This window comes from Capsicum annuum, unplaced genomic scaffold (genome assembly GCF_002878395.1).
Source record: "Capsicum annuum cultivar UCD-10X-F1 unplaced genomic scaffold, UCD10Xv1.1 ctg995, whole genome shotgun sequence".
Lineage (NCBI taxonomy): Eukaryota > Viridiplantae > Streptophyta > Magnoliopsida > Solanales > Solanaceae > Capsicum > Capsicum annuum.
This window is the reverse complement of record NW_025896043.1, coordinates 1,032,484-1,051,042: the sequence shown is the minus strand read 5'-3', so window position 1 is coordinate 1,051,042 and position 18,559 is coordinate 1,032,484. Positions and strand designations below refer to the sequence as shown.

The 18,559-nt window shown below is 30.3% G+C and overlaps 2 long non-coding RNA genes across 2 annotated transcripts; one reads left to right on the top strand and one right to left on the bottom strand.

The window, feature by feature from the left end:
- The first annotated feature begins 2,176 nt into the window (after nt 1-2,176).
- Nucleotides 2,177-3,963, top strand: LOC124895748. The gene is made up of 3 exons (XR_007051869.1): nt 2,177-2,263; nt 3,331-3,378; nt 3,861-3,963. It is a non-coding gene; the product is annotated as an uncharacterized LOC124895748 (long non-coding RNA).
- Nucleotides 3,964-11,479: 7,516 nt separating this feature from the next.
- Nucleotides 11,480-12,970, bottom strand: LOC124895747. Its single transcript, XR_007051868.1, has 2 exons — nt 12,339-12,970; nt 11,480-11,609 (listed from the first exon to the last, which is right to left on the bottom strand). It is a non-coding gene; the product is annotated as an uncharacterized LOC124895747 (long non-coding RNA).
- Nucleotides 12,971-18,559: the final 5,589 nt, after the last annotated feature.

The following is an 18,559-nucleotide window of genomic DNA, read 5'->3' as shown; positions in this document are numbered from 1 at the left end:
GCCTAAGAGTTTCTTGAACTCATGCCTTATTCGGGTAACCACCTAACACTCTATATGCCCATTTTTAGTTCTTTAAACATGCATGCTCTGAAATGAGTTTGCAAATATAAAATTGTTCCTTGATTCAGAATATAGAATTAAGGACTTAGGAGAGATAAATTATTTTTAGGAATGGAGATTTTGCGAGAATCATATGGATTCATCCTTAGTCAAAGAAAGTTTGCTTCAGAATTGTTGCTGGAATTTGACTGCACCAACTTACCTATGGTATCTTCCCCACTTCATCCTTCTTGCAAACTCATTCTTTCCACAGGACCACCACTATCAAACCCAACAATTTACAAGTGATTAATAAGGAAGTTTAATTACCTCACTCAAATAAGGCATGATTTTTCATTTGCAGTCCTGACCCTGAGCTAGTTTATGCAGCAACCTTGAGTGGGTCACTTAATAGCGGCACTCTGGGTTTTGAGGTATTTATGGGTAAATCCAGGCCAAGGTCTATTTTTAATTCAGATCCATCTTTTTTGCTAATTGCTTTTTATGATGTCGATTGGTCATCATGTCGAGGCACACAAAGATTAGTTAGTGGGTTTTTTATTTGTTTGAGAGGCTCGTCTATTTCTTAGAAATCCAAGAAATAAGCCTCTATTTCCTTATCCTCAATGGAATATGATATAAGTCCATGATAAGAGTTACTGCATAACTAACTTGGATGATGATACTTCTTCAAGATCGATTTATTTCTCCATCATTGCCCATACCAGTTCACTCTGATAGCCAAATAGATATACACATAGCACGCAACCCGGTCTTTCATGAACGCACCAAGCACGTAGAGCTTGACTGTCACTTTATAAGACAATAGTTTCTTTCTGGCCTTTTCTCCCTTATATTTATTCCATCGGCTTCTCAACTTGCCGATTTATTCACCAAAGCCCTCTCCGGACCATTACATCATTCGATTCTCTCCAAGATGGGCATCGTTTCCCTCCTTCCCCCTTCCCCTCCCACATCTTGAGGAGGGTGTTGATAATATGAATCAAAAGCCAAGTAATCAAGTAAAACATGCAGCAAAACATGCTGAAAAGAAGAATCAAAAAGCACCTCTGAGGCCAAGTTCATATGGACCAAAGATGGAGCAGAGTATTAGGTTAATTTTGAAGATGACATCGCCCAATTTTCTTCAGCCCAAGAATATCCATTTGGATGATTACAAATCAGATTCTCAAGATTCTTATTAGCTGTAAATATTTGCAGTATTTTCCTAGTATAACACAAGATATGTTGTGATATTTAGCTTCCTAGTATAGTACAAAATCTGCATAGATGTTATTTTGTTTCTTTTATATTCTACCCATACTTGTATATATATATATGTATTCTTGAATGACAAAATACCCAAAAAAAATTCCCATCTCTTTCTTCATTTATATAGTTATTTACTACTAAGTATAGAATTAAAAAAATATATTTCTCTTGATTTTATAAATTGAAACAACTATTTTTAATATGGTACCAAGAAATATGAGATGAAAGATGTATGTACATTTAAATCTTGTGGTCTTAGACTTATAGTATAGAATGTTGAATTGAAAAACATACTTGTAACACCCTACGAGTTCCATCATATTCGTATAGTTCCTTATACCATTTCAACCATGAAAACGAAGTCATGGACCTTTAAATCAATTGAAAATATTTGGAATGAGTTACGGAACTTAAAAAAAAGTTTTAGGCATGAGAAATGGTCGATACACCTCGTGGGGAGGCTTGACCCTCCCGGTCGTTAATGAAATTTTCTCATCTCCCATATTTTAGCCCTTCGCGTAGTTTGTATATGTGAATTATGACTCATGGGATGATTATTCAATTTTTGTGGTATTCAAAAGAAATTTAAGTCATTAATGGGGTTGTTGAGTTTGGAAAAGTTAAACCCGATAATGGTTAATCTTTTATCAAGATGACCTCGAATTAGTGTAGTAATACTTTCAATAGGTCCGGAATGTACTTTTTAGTTAATATACATAATTGATTTATGTTTATGAGGTTTTTGAAATAAATTTTGAGTATTTATTAAAAGTTTAGGATATTTTAGATGATTAGTGAAACTAATGGTTCAATGGGTTAAAACCACAATCCTTTTACCATCAGATATTACGTGAAAGGACTTTCAGTTAATAGGGTTAATTTCTTTGGAGGAAAAGCAAGAACGGAAGGAGAAAAAAAAGGCGAGAACTATGGCTGCATCAACGAGCTTTAGGTAAGGTGTTAACTACAGTAATAATAATTGCCTATAAGTAAAGGCATACCTGATATAGAGGAAATTGATGTAAGTTTATACATATAGTAGTTACTTTATCCTAATCATTTATAAATTGATTGTGCTCTACTTGAAAACCAGAAAACAATTATTTTTGTTGTTAAACTTGTAGACTATTCTTCAACTAGGGCGAACATACAGTACGCATACGTCAAATATATATATATAGTAATACCATGCATGCTTGTTGTTCTCTTGGATAAGGTAAAAAGTGATCTTTGTGATTAGTCTTTTTGAAGGTTTCTGGTGTATGTTTTGAAGCCAATTTGAATAAAAAAATAATGAATGGGTAATGATGAAAGTAATTATTAGCCAATCATTAGATATCCTAATGCCAAGGTTATGTTCTTAGGGAATTTAAGTGTGCAGAATCCTAAACTCTCAGTTAATTCATGCATGACCCTTAACAGCGTTCTTAAACTTGAGGTTGTCATCAATACTCGATAATATAAATTAGAAATAAGCCGAGTAATAACTCTAGACATGTTCATGCCACAATTTTGATTATGGGGGTTTAGGTTTAGAATTTTTAGAGTGAATATTCTTGACTTGGGGCCAAATAATAACCCATTTTAGTTGAAATTCGACATGCTCGTTCGTACTCTTATGAGGGTTATATGTATTTGAACAGATTTTGAACATTCTAAATTTGTGAGGAAGAATAGGGCACTTGTGGACTAGTGATATTCAGATTCGTTGGTTGAGGTAGGTTATAGTTTAGTTGGACTTTAGACTTAATTTAATTATGTGTATGCTCCTAAATTATATACTTGTTAATTAGTATTTAGATATGCTTGAAATTGTTGATGTTTAGACTGTTAATGCGTGTATAAATGATTATTGAAATTTTACTTGATGGAATTGTCTTATGACTTTTAAGTGTACTTGTAAACTTGGTACATTCTGTTGTATGTTATGACGTTGTGTAAATTGATATTGATAATACTTGTTTATATATATGTTGGATCGGGTACTATGCTGATACATTTAAATTTATGTTGGATCAGGTACCACGCCGGTACGTTTATATTTATGTTGGATCAGGTACCATGCCGGTACGTTTATATTTATGTTGGATCGAGTACCACGTCGGTACGTTTATATTTATGTTGGATCGAGTACCATGCCGGTACGTTTATATTTATGTTGGATCGAGTACCATGCCGGTACATTTATATTTATGTTGGATCGGGTACCACGCTGGTACGATACATGAACATAGATTATTCCCTGCAGGTCATGACTATTTGGGAAAAAATAAGTCCCATAGCATGTGTGTACGTATTTATGTTGATTCTGTTGATGTTTACAGTATGGTTGATGCTCTTGATGGTTATTTGGCTTATTTGTGAGTACTGTTTGACCTGTTATTGTTGTATTGTTGATTCATTGAGTATTTATTATGTGACAATGTCTGTCTACTTGTTATCTAATTTATGTTGTGTACATGCTATTAAATTGAGTTTGCCTATGATACCTACTAGTACATAGTGGTTTGTACTGATACTACCCTGTACTCTTCTTTTATTGAGTGCAGAAATTATTCTAGAGGCTCATACCTGATCTCATCTCTAGAGTTCGATAGCAGATCTTGATCCAAGGGTTGGCACTCCATCTCCAGGCTGGCATGGGTCATCTTATTTGTTCTTGTCCATCTTTTGGGCAATGAAACATTCTTTACTTACTTTATTTATGAATATCTTTTTAGACATGATCTTTGTTAGTAGTTCTTGTACAATGACCTTCAGGTCTTGGAAATTTTAGTAAGTAGTTTATTTGACTTCCGCATTAATAATAATTAGTCCTGAATTATTGTATTATGTCAATTTTATGATAATATCATCTTAATAATGACTAAGTGAAAGGGTAATGGTTCAATTTAGATGGTTCTCCCACAGGAAGATTAGTGTGGGTGTCACTCATGGCCATTTGGGTCGTGACAAAGTTGGTATCAAAGTCCTAGGTTTGTCGATCTCGTCATACAAGAACATGTCTAGTAGAATCTTGCGGAACGGTACAGAGATATCTGTACTTTTCTTCAAGAGGCTATTGGACACTAGGAAAATTCAAATTCTTCTTTCTTACAAGCTATTACTTGAATTCAATTGGTATCTGGCGATTTCAATTGGTATCTGTTAATAAGAGCAATGTCAAGTAGAGTTCTGTAGATTAGTGTGTAGGGCCCCATACCTAATCTTCGTAAGACTATGAGGCAAGTAGAAGTCATTTTTCTTTCTTTCTCTCCATCGTTCCATCCTAATCTTGGACTATTAGATTGAATCCAATTGATATCTAGACAATTCCAGTTAGTATCTTAATAATTTTGAATAAAAATCTTGGAGATTTCGATTGGTATCTATTAATAAGTTGTAAAAGTTATTGTTAATAGGTAAAGACTTGTGAAAGTTGTGAACTTATTGATTGCTTGTGTTTGATATTTGGCTAAACTTGTGTTGCTGGATTTTTGTCATTATTGTGAATTAATTTTTTTTAAGTCATTAAGTGATAAAAATTGATGAAGTTTTTTTTTTATAAATATGATGAAATTATTTGATTTCTTGTTATTGTGAAACTAGAAATTCTATGGTTCTTACTTATTTTTGGTACTATTATACTGATGAGATTGTTGGTATAAGAATTGAAAGAATGATATGAGAATATGATGTTAAGAAAAGATAGTGGAAAAGTGACATGAATAAAAAACTAAGGTGATATGTGTTTTTCGGTAACGAGAGATTCTTGTTAATGATGTTGTGGATGGATCCTTGTGTAGTTCAATTATTTGATATTATCGGGGATCCTTGTGTGGCCCGATCATTGAGATTGTGTTTAGAATTTTTTTGGAGTTCTATTATTAAAATTATAATGGATTCCTTGTGAGGACTAGCTAAGTGACATTATCTTTGAGTTCCTTATGTGAACTAATTCTTAATGCTTGGCAAAATAATGAGTTTTAAATAAAAGTGATAAAAACTAGTAGAGGTTGCAGATACCTATAGAATTTGATTGATGACTTATCTGGAATGTGATATTGGTGATGAGACTATCAATGAACTATAATCAATTTATTTTGTTTGGCCTTGCTTATGTGCTAGTGGTGTGGGGACCACTCTTAAGATGATTAAGAGTTAAGTAAAGTTCGTAATAAAACTATTGTTAGGTAGAAATAAGAATAACTCTGTATATCTTAAATTGGTGTTGGTGATATAAGAGAGGTTTGCCTTAACCATGAAGTGTTTGTCGTTGAAAAACATTGAGTTAGTGTTTGTCAAGACATAAGTTGTAGTTGTGGATTTATGCACTAGGTAAAATTTTAAGAAGATAAATTGTTAATGACTTGACCTTGTGGCTGAATTATACATTTACATATCCCACATAGTTGGTTGTATATGACACTTTTAGATGATAGTAATTTCTATGATAGTGGCAATGCAAAATCAAATGGCTTAGTTACATTCATAAAATAATTAAGGATGATCCTGAATGGGAGAATAAATGAATTATTAAATGGCATGATTAATCTTTCCTTGAGTTATGCTTGGTAAATATTTCTTGTTGAGTGGTTTAGGTATGATAATTAGATGGATATTAACAATGTTGTGGAGGATAATATATTGTAGGCTCTAATTTTGTGGATCTGTAAAATGGCATGTTTATACCCCTTTTGAATCCTATTGATTTTTCTCTCTAGTTTAGATTAGTTGTAGCGTAGTTATGATGTAAACCTAGGTTTGGGAGGTGGTTTTAGTATTTGAAGCGTGATTTGTATATTTAGCCTTATTGGACTAGTGTGGTAGTCTTGATATCGTAAGTTGGGTAGAGTTCACTTGAGTAACTTGTTTCTAGTAGAAGCAATTATCTTAGGGTTGAATATGGCTTACTTGACTTCGAGAAGATGAACTAGATTTCTTATCCTAATTTAGGGCATAGTGTGCCTAATTATGGAAACTAAGGATTAGAAGTGGGATCGTCTGACCCACTTAAGCCTAAACTTTTGTTAAGTTTTGTAGACTTAGTTGCGGACGTTAGACATAGATGAGGCTAGTAAACCTTAAAATAAGATTACTTTGTAACTTGGTAACTCGTATTGATGTTCTCGGATTATGGGTTATGAGTTATAGTTATGATACTTCCTGTGGAAGTGATATTGGGCATTTAGAGATGATATTCCTCCTAGATACGTTATATGGTCTATAGAGATGTTATTTCCTCTTAGATATGCATTTTCCTAGAGAGGTGATATTCCTCGTAGTCATGATGTATGACCTATCGATATAAGATATCCTATAGAAGATTACATATCTATCTGCATTATGCCTTCAATATGTGAGATACCTCCTATATGTGAGATGATTAGAGATATGCTATAGCTTCTAAATATGATTATTGATATGAGTTTTGGATATGTATATGGGTATAAGGTCGTGATTATGATGTTGTGACTATTCTGGATAAATTAATAGACCAAGGGCCTTGTAATGATAATGATTGATTATCTTAGAAGTGTTTATCATTGTAAGAGATATGATTATAGTTTGTGAATGTATATATGTTTGTATGCATATCCCCCGTATGGGACAAAGGAAGCTATGGTATGTTGCTTACGACTTTATTAATTGGATATTAGTGATGGCTAGGAATCTAACGTAATAGTTAATGATTTTTTCTTAGTTGAAACATGGTAGCTAGCGATGGTTAATGCATGACTTATGGTGAGGTCGGATCTAGCATAGGTGAAGATTAGTTGGTATTGATGACTAAGTTTGTGATATTGATTACTTGATAAATGAGGAGTTGTGTGTTAATGAGGCTAGATAATAAAATATTTTGGTAGTAAGAGGTGACTAGTTAATAAATTTGAATAGTTGCTAAATGGTTAATTAATAAATAGCTAAGCAAGGATTAGTTGGTAAAAGATGGTTAGATAATGAATGATGTCAGTTAATAAAAGGTGGTTTGATGACCAATAGTAATGTGTTGTCTAGTAATGATTAACGAATATAGGATGATTAGTTGATAATAATGAATGGTTGATAAATGGAGGTTTTGATCTAGTGATAAACCTTGACTCGATGTTAGATGTTGGCTATTAAATAAATAGTGGTTAGTTTCTATCCCAGGAATAAAGATTATGTGAAGGATAATGTTTAGGCTAATAACTAGAGGTTATATGATGACTAGCGAACTAGTGATTCTATTATAATAAGTGTTGGTTAGCTAATAGAGAGTAGTTGGTAAGTATTGACTAGATACATATTCTATGGTGATATGAATATTTTTATGAATATTTTAGTGTATTTTATTTGGTAATGACTATTATGATGATATGTTGACACCCAGAAAGGCCGGAGGATACTTTTGTGATAATGTTGATACCCAGCAAGGTCAGAAGATATATTTATGATATGTTGATATCCGGCAAGGCCGGAGATTGATTACGATAGTGATGGTCCTGATGAGGATAGTTATGATGAGTTGTGATATTGATTGTGTACTTTGCATTTATTCCTGCTGGTGCATTGCCTATCACCAGTATGCACCTATATTTATCGGCTGGTATAGGAAAGTTGCATAATATGGGTGAAGAATATGTCTTGTGTTATTGTATGCTGAGTGAACCTTCCGAGTCTAGGGAGGTAGGGGCACGCATAGTCTTAGCTAGGTATATGGTTGTCCATAAGTCGTGGACTAAGAAGATTGAGTCTGTGAAGGTCCAATGGAAGAATGATCTTATTGAGGAGGCTACTTGGGAGACCGAAGCAGACATGCGTAGCAAGTATCCATATCTTTTTGATGATTCTGATAATTTCTTATTTTCCCTTCTTGTCTCTGGTTTGCTCGTTCGGGGACGAACGATTGTTTAATTTGTATCTGATGTAACGACCCTCCCGATCGTTAATAAAATTTTCTCATCTCCCATATTTTAGCCCTTCGCATAGTTTGTATATGTGAATTGTGACTCATGGGATGAGTAGCCAATTTTTTTAGATATTCGAAAGAAATTTAAGTCATTAACAGGGTTATTGAATTTGAAAAAGTTAAACCCGATAATGGTTAATCTTTTATCAAGATGACCTCGAATTAGTGTAGTAATACTTTCAATAGGTCAGGAATGTACTTTTTAGTTAATATACATAATTGATTTATGTTTATGAGGTTTTCGAAATAAATTTTGAGTATTTATTAAAAGTTTAGGGTATTTTAGATGATTAGTGAAACTAATGGTTTAATGGGTTAAAACCACAATTCTTTTACCATCAGATATTACGTGAAAGGACTTTCGGTTAATAGGGTTTAATTCTTTGGAGGATAAGCAAGAACGAAAGGAGAAAAAAAAAAGGCGAGCTTTAGGTAAGGTGTTAACTACAGTAATAATAATTGCCTATAAGTAAAGTCATACCTGATATAGAGGAAATTGATGTAAATTTATACATATAGTGGTTACTTTATCCTAATCATTTATAAATTGATTGTGCTCTACTTGAAAACCAGAAAACAATTGTTTTTGTTGTTAAACTTGTAGACTATTCTTCAACTATGGCCAACATACAGTACGCATACGTCTAATATATATATATATATATATATATATATATATATATATATATATATAGTAATACCGTGCATGTTTGTTGTTCTCTTGGATAAGGTAAAAAGGGATCTTTGTGATCAGTCTTTTTGAAGGTTTCTGGTTTATTTTTTTGAAGCCAATTTGAATAAAAAAAATAATGATGAAAGTAATTATTAGCCAGTCATTAGATATCCTAATGCCAAGGTTATGTTCTTAGGGAATTTAAGTGTGCAGAATCCTAAACTCTCAGTTAATCCATGCATGACCCTTGACAGTGTTCTTAAACTTGCGGTTGACATCAATACTCGATAATGTAAATTATAAATAAGCTGAGTAATAACTCTAGACATGTTCATATCCACAATTTTGATAATGGAGGTTTAGGTTTAGAATTTTTAGAGTGAATATTCTTGACTTGGGGCCGAATAATAACCCATTTTAGTTGAAATTTGACATACTAGTTCATACTCTTATGAGGGCTATGTATATTTGAACAGATTTTGAACATTCTGAATTTATGAGGAAGGACAGGACACTTGTGTACTAGTATCATTCGGATTCGTTGGTTGAGATAGGTTATGGTTTAATTGGAGTTTAGACTCAATTTAATTTTGTGTAAGCTCCTAAATTATATACTTGTTAATTGGTATTCAAATATGCTTGAAATTGTTGATGTTTGGACTGTTGATGCGTGTATAAATGATTATTAAAATTTTACTTGATGGAACTCTCTTATGACTTTAAGTGTACTTGTAAACTTGGTACATTGTGTTGTATGTTGTGAGGTTGTGTAAATTGATATTGATAATACTTGTTTATATTTATGTTGGATTGGGTACCACGCCGGTACGTTTAAATTTATGTTGGATCGGGTACCATGCCGGTACATTTATATTTATGTTGGATTGGGTACCACGCCGGTACGGATATGTTTATGTTGGATCGGGTACCACGCCAGCAAATTTATATTTATGTTGGATCGTGTACCACGCTGGTACATTTGTATTTATGTTGGATAGGGTACCACACCAGTACATTTATATTTATCTTGGATCGAGTACCACGCCGGTACATTTATATTTATGTTGGATCGGGTACCACACCAGTACATTTATATTTATGTTGGATCGGGTACCACGCCGGTGCAGTACGTGAACATAGATTGTTCCCTGCAGGTCCAGAGTATTTGGACAAAAATAAGTCCCATAGCATGTGTGTACGTATTTGTGTTGATTCTGTGGATGTTTATAATATGGTTGATGCTCTTGATGGTTATTTGGCTTATTTATGAGTACTGTTTGACCTGTTGTTATTGTATTGTTGATGCATTGAGTATTTGTTATGTGATGATGTCTGTCTACTTGTTATCTAATTTATGGTGTGTACATGCTATTAAATTGAGTTGGCCTATGATACCTACCAGTAAATAGTAGTTTGTACTGATACTACCCTGTACTCTTCTTTTGTTGATTGCAGAAATTATTCTAGAGGTTCATACCTGATCTCACCTCTAGAGTTTGATAGCAGATCTTGATCCAAGGGTTGGCACTCCGTCTCCAGGCTATCATGGGTCATCTTATTTGTTCTTTTCCATCTTTCGGGCAATGAAACATTCTTTACTTACTTTATTTATGAATATCTCTTTAGACACAATCTTTGTTAGTAGTTCTTGTACGATGACCTTCGGGTCTTGGGGATTTTAGTAAGTAGTTTATTTGACTTCTACATTAATAATAATTAGTCCTAAATTATTGTATTATGTCAATTTTATGATAATATCATCTTAATAATGACTAAGTGATAGGGTAATGGTTCAATTTAGTTAGTTCTCCCACAGGAAGATTTGTATGGGTGCCACTCATGGTAATTTGGGTTATGACAGAGGCCCCCACGATGAGCCCTGTGCCAGGACCATCGTAAAACTTTTGAGAAATTGCAAAGAAGCCACCTCGCGTGATTGAGAGAGTTCCATGTAGCTGGAAACCCACGTGGAGTCTGACGCCGCGAAGCTACCAAGGCGCAATGGACCTTGTCATACCCGATTTTTACCAAAGGTCAAACGAGCATGACATTATGGACTCAAAAAGAATTGATTTTGCACAGAGTCGCCACCTAATTTTTAAGGAAAAATAGGAAACCTACTTATTTGTTTAACAAGTGTGACTTTATTTAATCTGCGAAACCATTTTAGATTCCAGGTAAGGGTTAAAATTATTTCAAAGGGAAGGAATTAGGCACCCTTCAGAATCCACAAATGTGGTTTCTAGCCAGACTTAGGTTTATTAAAAGATGAAGGAAAAAATCGATGTTTAAAATATAAATATAGAATGCATTTTAAAATAATCTTCATTTAAAGTGTGTATAAGTTACATATGTCATTGTAAAAATATGAACGTGAAAGTATGTAAAGACATGCAATCAAAGTACATAAGAAAATTGTTTGAAAAATGAAAAAGAATTCATAAAAGAAAGTATTTTTAATTCTGTTTGATTAAATATCTAAATTAATTTAATTCTTTTTTGTATAAAAGTTAACGGCCTATGTTTGCATATACACGTGGTGAAGTTTGTATAAATAAAGAATATGCCCGTCCAACGCCCCAAAAAATAAAATTTCACTATGATAGTATTTGTACAAGTATAAAAATATAAAAATACAAACACAAAATTTAAGGTCTTCTTTGCATGCCATTCCCAACGAGTATTCCCAATAATCTGTATAAACATTTCTAATAACAAAGTTAGTAACAAATAACTAATTACAAAATAAATTATAAAGGTATGTGTGCATATATGTATTTAAAAGTATAATTTTTGTTAAAAAGCGGGCTCAGATAAATTTTTAAAGAAAATTATAAAAATTTCATCATTGCCCGAATTAATTTATTTTATTACATATTTATATACGTAATATCCGTCTCTTTGTTTGCAAAGGCCTCAAAAATCGATGAAAAATTTCTTCATCGTCCAAGTGTCGATCCTTGATATAAAATAATAAATTTGAGAAAATAACATCCGTCTTTTATAATGGAATGGCCTCAAAAATCTAACGGAAAGATAATGTCATTGGTCATATCAAATTAATACCAACGATAACAACATATCTTGAAAGGATAAATTAATCAAAACAATAATTGACACAATACAACTCAAATAGGATAATCAAAACTGCAAACAAAATTTAACAAAAGAAAAAATCTTACAATATAATAATTAAATAAACTAAAGCCACAAATAACATAAAGCTATTAAAGTAAATTGTTAATAAATGTCAATACAAATAAAGAAACAATTAGTAAATAGAGTCAACAATTCAAAACTAAGCCGAAACCATACGAAACAGAGGCACTTACTGAAAAATATTATCAATCACCACAAAATTCAAAAATATCAATTTAGATTATAGAACAAAATGACACGGGCAATTCAATAAAAGAGACGTACCAACAATTTAACAAAGAAATAGAATAACTTCAAATTGCGATGTCATATTTTGTATTGTCATAGTATTGTCGCCCAGATCTGAAAAACTGATAAATAAACCGACAATGGCTCATCATTTCCGATTGAGTTTAGCCGGAATCTGACATGGGTTTGTTCTTGGTTGGCCGAAATAGTGATAAGGAAGAGAAGGTGGTGGTTTGTGGTGGTGCAGCTATTTTAGCGGTGTTGGGTGGCGCGTAGCGGTGGTACGGTTGAATCTCGCCGGCCACGACCTTCGGCAAGGCAGCGCAAAAAAGGAACAACGAAAAGAGGAAAAATTGGTGGTGTTTTGCTAGAAAGGGAGACAAGGGGTGGCACTGATGGTTTCTTGGTGATTGTCAAAGTGGTGAGGCAAAGGAAGGGGGATTCCACCGAATCACCGTTGGTTCGCCGGTGGCGGTTTAAGGCTTTTGGGGAGTGAGAGAAAGAGAGAGAAAAAGGGGAGAAAAAGAAAGAAAAAGAATGGTGGAGAAGCAATAGTTTTTGTGTGTATGTGTGGTCTGAGTATTTTGTGTTTATATGTGTGGAGGTATATTTTTGTGATAAAAAGAAAGGAGATAAAATCAGTAGGTAGTTGAAAAATGCATCTCAATAATTGACCCCTTTTTCTTTATATTATAAATAAAAGTGACCCCATGTTTAACCAAAAAATAAAAATTGACCCTTTCTTGTCTTCTTAAGACTCTTCTCAGCCGTAGGTTATTGTTAGAGTTAAAACAATTTACTTATAATTAATTAATTATGCGAAGACCATTTAAAAATAGAGAAGCTTTTAGAAAAATTAAAGAATCTTTAATTAGTAACTATTCAGAATATATAAGTCTAAATAAAACAAAAGAAAATCCACAAAAATTAGCCTACTTAATTACATTAATATCTAGTATTGAATCAAAATTAATAACACATTTAAAATCCAGAAGAATAAAACATATACCACCTAATTATGATAAAATTAGATTTAGATATCCACCAAGATATTAGAAATATAATTAAAATGAATAAAATACAACAATATAAAGAACTAAAACAAATTATCTCTGAAAAACGTAAAGAATTAAAAATAAGAATAGAAAGACTACATTATAATATATTTGCCGGAGTTAGTAAAAATTCAATAGATACACAAAAAGATGAAATATCAAAATTAGAATCACAAATAAATAGTTTAGAATATGTATATCAACATGAACTATTCACAATAAAATGAATAAAGAAGAATTTATAATAGATGAAAAAATATATGAAAACTACGAAGGATCAAAAATAAAAATAGTATTTTCTAATCTAGGACGAAGATATAAGAAAATAGGCGAACATTTATATCTAATGTTAGAAAAAGAAGAATTAAAATTAGAAGATAAATTAACAGCAATGGTAAGAATAGAAAAAGAAAATGAAGAGATAGATAGGAAAAAAGAAATAGAAAAAATAAGACAACACACTACGGAAGAAATACGAAAAATAGAAGAAACCAAAAATAGTAGAATTGCTGAATTAGAAAAAGAATTACAAATGTTAAAAGAACTGTATGAACAAAGACAAAAAGAAAAAGAAGAAAAAGATAGAGAACAGAAATTACTAAATGAGATAAATCAATTTAAGGAAAAATTAGAAATAAAAAACGAAGAATTAGAAATAAATAATATAGATATTGAAGAGACAGATAATTATGAGTCCGAAGATAGTGAAACATATACAGAAATATTAACAAATACAAAAAATTTAGAAATCAATGAAGAACAAAAAGAAATTAATGAGGAAAACTTAGAAAATACCCACACAGAAATAAATACTCTTGATAAAAAAGAAAAAGGAAATATAATACCTAAAACAACAGAAACAAGAAAATCCATATATTATAAGAATAAGTTTAAAAAATATAATGAATATGATAAATGGATACCAAAACAAATAGTGAATAAAAATTATAACTTTTTAGATCTAGACTGTGTAATAGATTCAGAAAAAACAATACAATTATGGATAGGATATATGACAAAACAATTATTAGATAATAATATAAATATAACAGATGCACCGGAATATATAGAAAAAACACTAATAGGATCAGTAAAACTATGGTTTGCAAATTTAACCGAAAATAGCAAAAAAGTATTAAGAACTAATAAACCTATAGAAGGAACATCATCGACAACAACTAAACTAACACCTATAGAATTATTAAAAAAATATGAAACAGCTATAAAAGATGAATTTGGTAGTACGACAACAATCGAAGAAGAACAAAATGAAGAAAGAGATATGAATAGAAATTTAATGTTAAAATTAGCAATATGTAATATGTGTTATATAGATGAATATACTTGCGCATTTAAAAAATATTATTATAAAGGAGCATATAGTATAGAAGAAAGTAAAGAAATAAGAAAATTGTATTTTAATAAATTACCCGAGCCATTTAGTTCGAAAATAATAAAAAGTTGGGAAGAAGCAAAAATAGTAGATACGTTAGGAGCAAGAATAAAATATTTACAACAATGGTATAGAAACTTATGTGAAAAATATAGAGAAGAATTAAAAATGAAAAAAACATTAATAAGAAATTTAGCTTGTTGCAAAAATAAAATAGCACCCCAATTTGGATGCGAAGAAAGATATTATAAGAAAAGAAAAAGACATAAGAAATATAAAAAATATAAAAAATCAAAATATAAATATAAGAAACCAAGAAAAAGATATTATGTAAAAAATTATACACATAAAAGACCATATAGAAAAAAGAAATCTATAAAAGAATGTACTTGTTATAATTGTGGAAAGTTAGGACATTTAGCTAGAGATTGTAAATTACCTAAAAATCCAAAAAATAAACAAATATCAGAAATAAGAATAGATAATACAGAATATATGCAGATAGATTATATAGATTATGAATTAGAAAGTGAAGATAGTATATATGAAATTTCAGAAAACGAAACAGATAATGAAATAGATAGCGAAATAGATGAATCAAATGACTGAAGAAGATATAAAAATAATAACAAAGGAAGAATATTTAAATGATGAAGGAACGGAACAAAAAATAATATTTGACAGTAACATATTTGATGAAATAAAAGGGAAAGAATTAGATTTAAGTGTTAAAATACCAACAGTAAAAAATATTTTTATTAGGAAAAAAGATGAATATTATGTAGTATGTCAAAAAGAACATGTAATAGACTGCAGATATGCAAAAGGAAAAGCTAGTATACCACTAGTAACAAAAAGAATAATTAATAAAGAAATAAATGATATAAAAAGTAAAGGAGATCCAATAAAATATGTACACCTTGGAGGTACAGAGATATTAATAAAAGCATGTTTTAGGGAAGGAATAGATACACCAATAGAATTATATTTAGCAGACGATAGAATTATAAAACCTATAGAAAAGAGCATAATAACTGCCGTAAAAGGAAATCTAATATATCAAAAATTTAAATTTATAATAAGTGCAAATTATTCAGTAGCAGTAACAGATAGAAATATAGATAAATCATTAGTATTATATTGGAAAATATCAGGAATAGAATTAACCCCAGGAAGTAAAATATTTACAGCAAGATGCAAAAATCTATATGTATTAACAACAAAACATAAAATAACAGGAAAAAATAAGATTAACAAAATACAAATAGAAAGCCCATTCGAACAAATAGTAAAAACAATAGATTATAATGACTATACCTATAGAGACATAGATACAGAAGAAAATTTAGAAATAGTAAATGATAGAACAAGTACAACAAAAAGAATAGCTAATGAAAAACCAGAATCATCAAGCTCATCAAAAAGAACAAGTTATGAAACAAATTCAATAAGTAATTTAAACCAATATTACATAACAGGAAAAATAAATGAAAAAGAATACCTAATACTTTTAAATACAGGACAAGAAGAAAATCATATAGCAAAATATCTAGTAAAAAATGAAGAAATAAAAACTGACAATGATATATGCCCAGATCTACCAAGAAGTTTAATAAATAATAAAAATATAGCAGAAAAAGAAATAATATTAGGAGTGAGAAAAATAAAAATAGATTTCGAAATAAAGGAAGAAATGCAAAAAGCAGATATAATATTAGGAATAAAATGGTTAGAACAAGTAAAACCATATAATATAGAACATACACAATTAACCTTAACATATAACAAAGAAAAGTTATTCTTAAAAATAGCCTTAACATGAAATGAAGATATATGTATTAATGAAGATAGTAGTAGAAGGATATTACACTAGATATTATACGCCTATGATAGATACAGAAGCAGAAGCTAATTTATGTAGATATAATTGCTTACCAGAAAGCAAATGGGATAAATTAAAAACACCAATAATAGTTAAAGGATTAATAATGAAGGAAGCCTAATTACTTATAAAGCTAAGAATGTAAAAATACAAGTATGGGATAAGATATTAACAATAGAAGAAATTTATAATTATGAATTAACATCAAAAGATATACTTTTAGGAATGCCATTTTTAGATAAATTATACCCACATATAATAACCAAAACAGACTGGTGGTTTACAACACCATGTAAACAAAAAGTAAAAGCAAAAAGAGTTAATAATAAAATAAGAAAGAAAACTGATTGGATAAAAGGAAGTGAAAAATTACATAAAAGTTAGAAAATATAAAAAATACTGAAGATACAGTAGAACTAGTAGTATTTTCGATAAATAAAATAGAAATAACTACATTTTCAATAAATAAAATAGAAATAATTCAAAAAAAATTAGAACAATTATATAGTGAAGATCCATTAAAAGGATGGGAAAAACATAAAACTACTATAAAAATTGAATTAATAGATAAAAATAGCATAATAACACAAAAACCATTAACATATAATTTTGATGATTTAAAAGAATTTAAAATGCACATAGATGAATTATTAGAAAAACAATATATACAAAAAAGTAATAGTAAACATAATAGTCCAGCATTTATAGTAAATAAACATAGTGAACAAAAAAGAGGAAAAAGTAGGATGGTTATTGACTATAGAAATTTAAATGCAAAAACTATAACATATAATTATCCGATACCAAATAAGATATTAAAAATAAGACAAATCCAAGGATATAATTATTTTAGCAAATTTGATTGTAAATCAGGATTTTACCACCTAAAGCTAGAAGAAGAATCTAAAGAATTAACCGCATTTACGGTACCACAAGGATTTTATGAATGGAACGTGTTACCATTTGGATATAAAAATGCACCAGGTAGATACCAACATTTTATGGATAATTATTTTAAACAATTATCTAATTGTATAGTGTACATAGATGATATATTATTATATACAAAAATCAAAGAAGAACATTTAAAATTATTAGAACAGTTTACAGATATAATAGAAAAATCGGGAATAAGTCTAAGCAAAAAGAATGCTGAAATTATGAAAAACCAGATAGAATTTTTAGGAATACAAATAGATAAAAGTGGAGTAAAAATGCAACAACATATAGTACAAAAAATAATAAATTCGAAAGAAGAATTAGATACAAAAAAGAAATTACAATCATTTTTAGGATTAGTAAACCAAGTAAGAGAATATATTCCAAAATTAGCAGAAACCTTAAAACCACTGCAGAAAAAATTAAAAAAGGATATAGAATATAATTATGATGAAAAAGATAAAAAACAAGTTCAAAAAATAAAATTACTTTGTAGAGAATTACCAAAATTACAATTTCCAGATGAAAATAGAAAATTTATATATATAGTAGAAGCAGATGCTAGTGAATATAGTTACGGAGGAGTACTTAAATATCGATATGAAGCAGAAAAAATAGAACATCATTGTAGATACTACTCAGGTACATTCAACGAGACAGAAATAAAATGAGAAATAAATAGGAAAGAATTATGTTCATTATATAAATGTTTATTAGCATTTGAGCCATATATTGTATATAACAAATTTATTGTACGAACAGATAATACACAGGTACGCTGGTGGTTAACAAAGAAAATACAAAATTCAGTTACAACAAAAGAGATTTGGAGACTAGTTTTAAATATATTAAATTTCACATTTACAATTGAAGTGATCAGTACTAACAAAAATGTTATTGCAGATTACATATCAAGACAAAGCTACACAGACTGAAATAGTAGAGGAAGATACTCTAGAAAAAATACTTAACACCCTAACTACGCTTT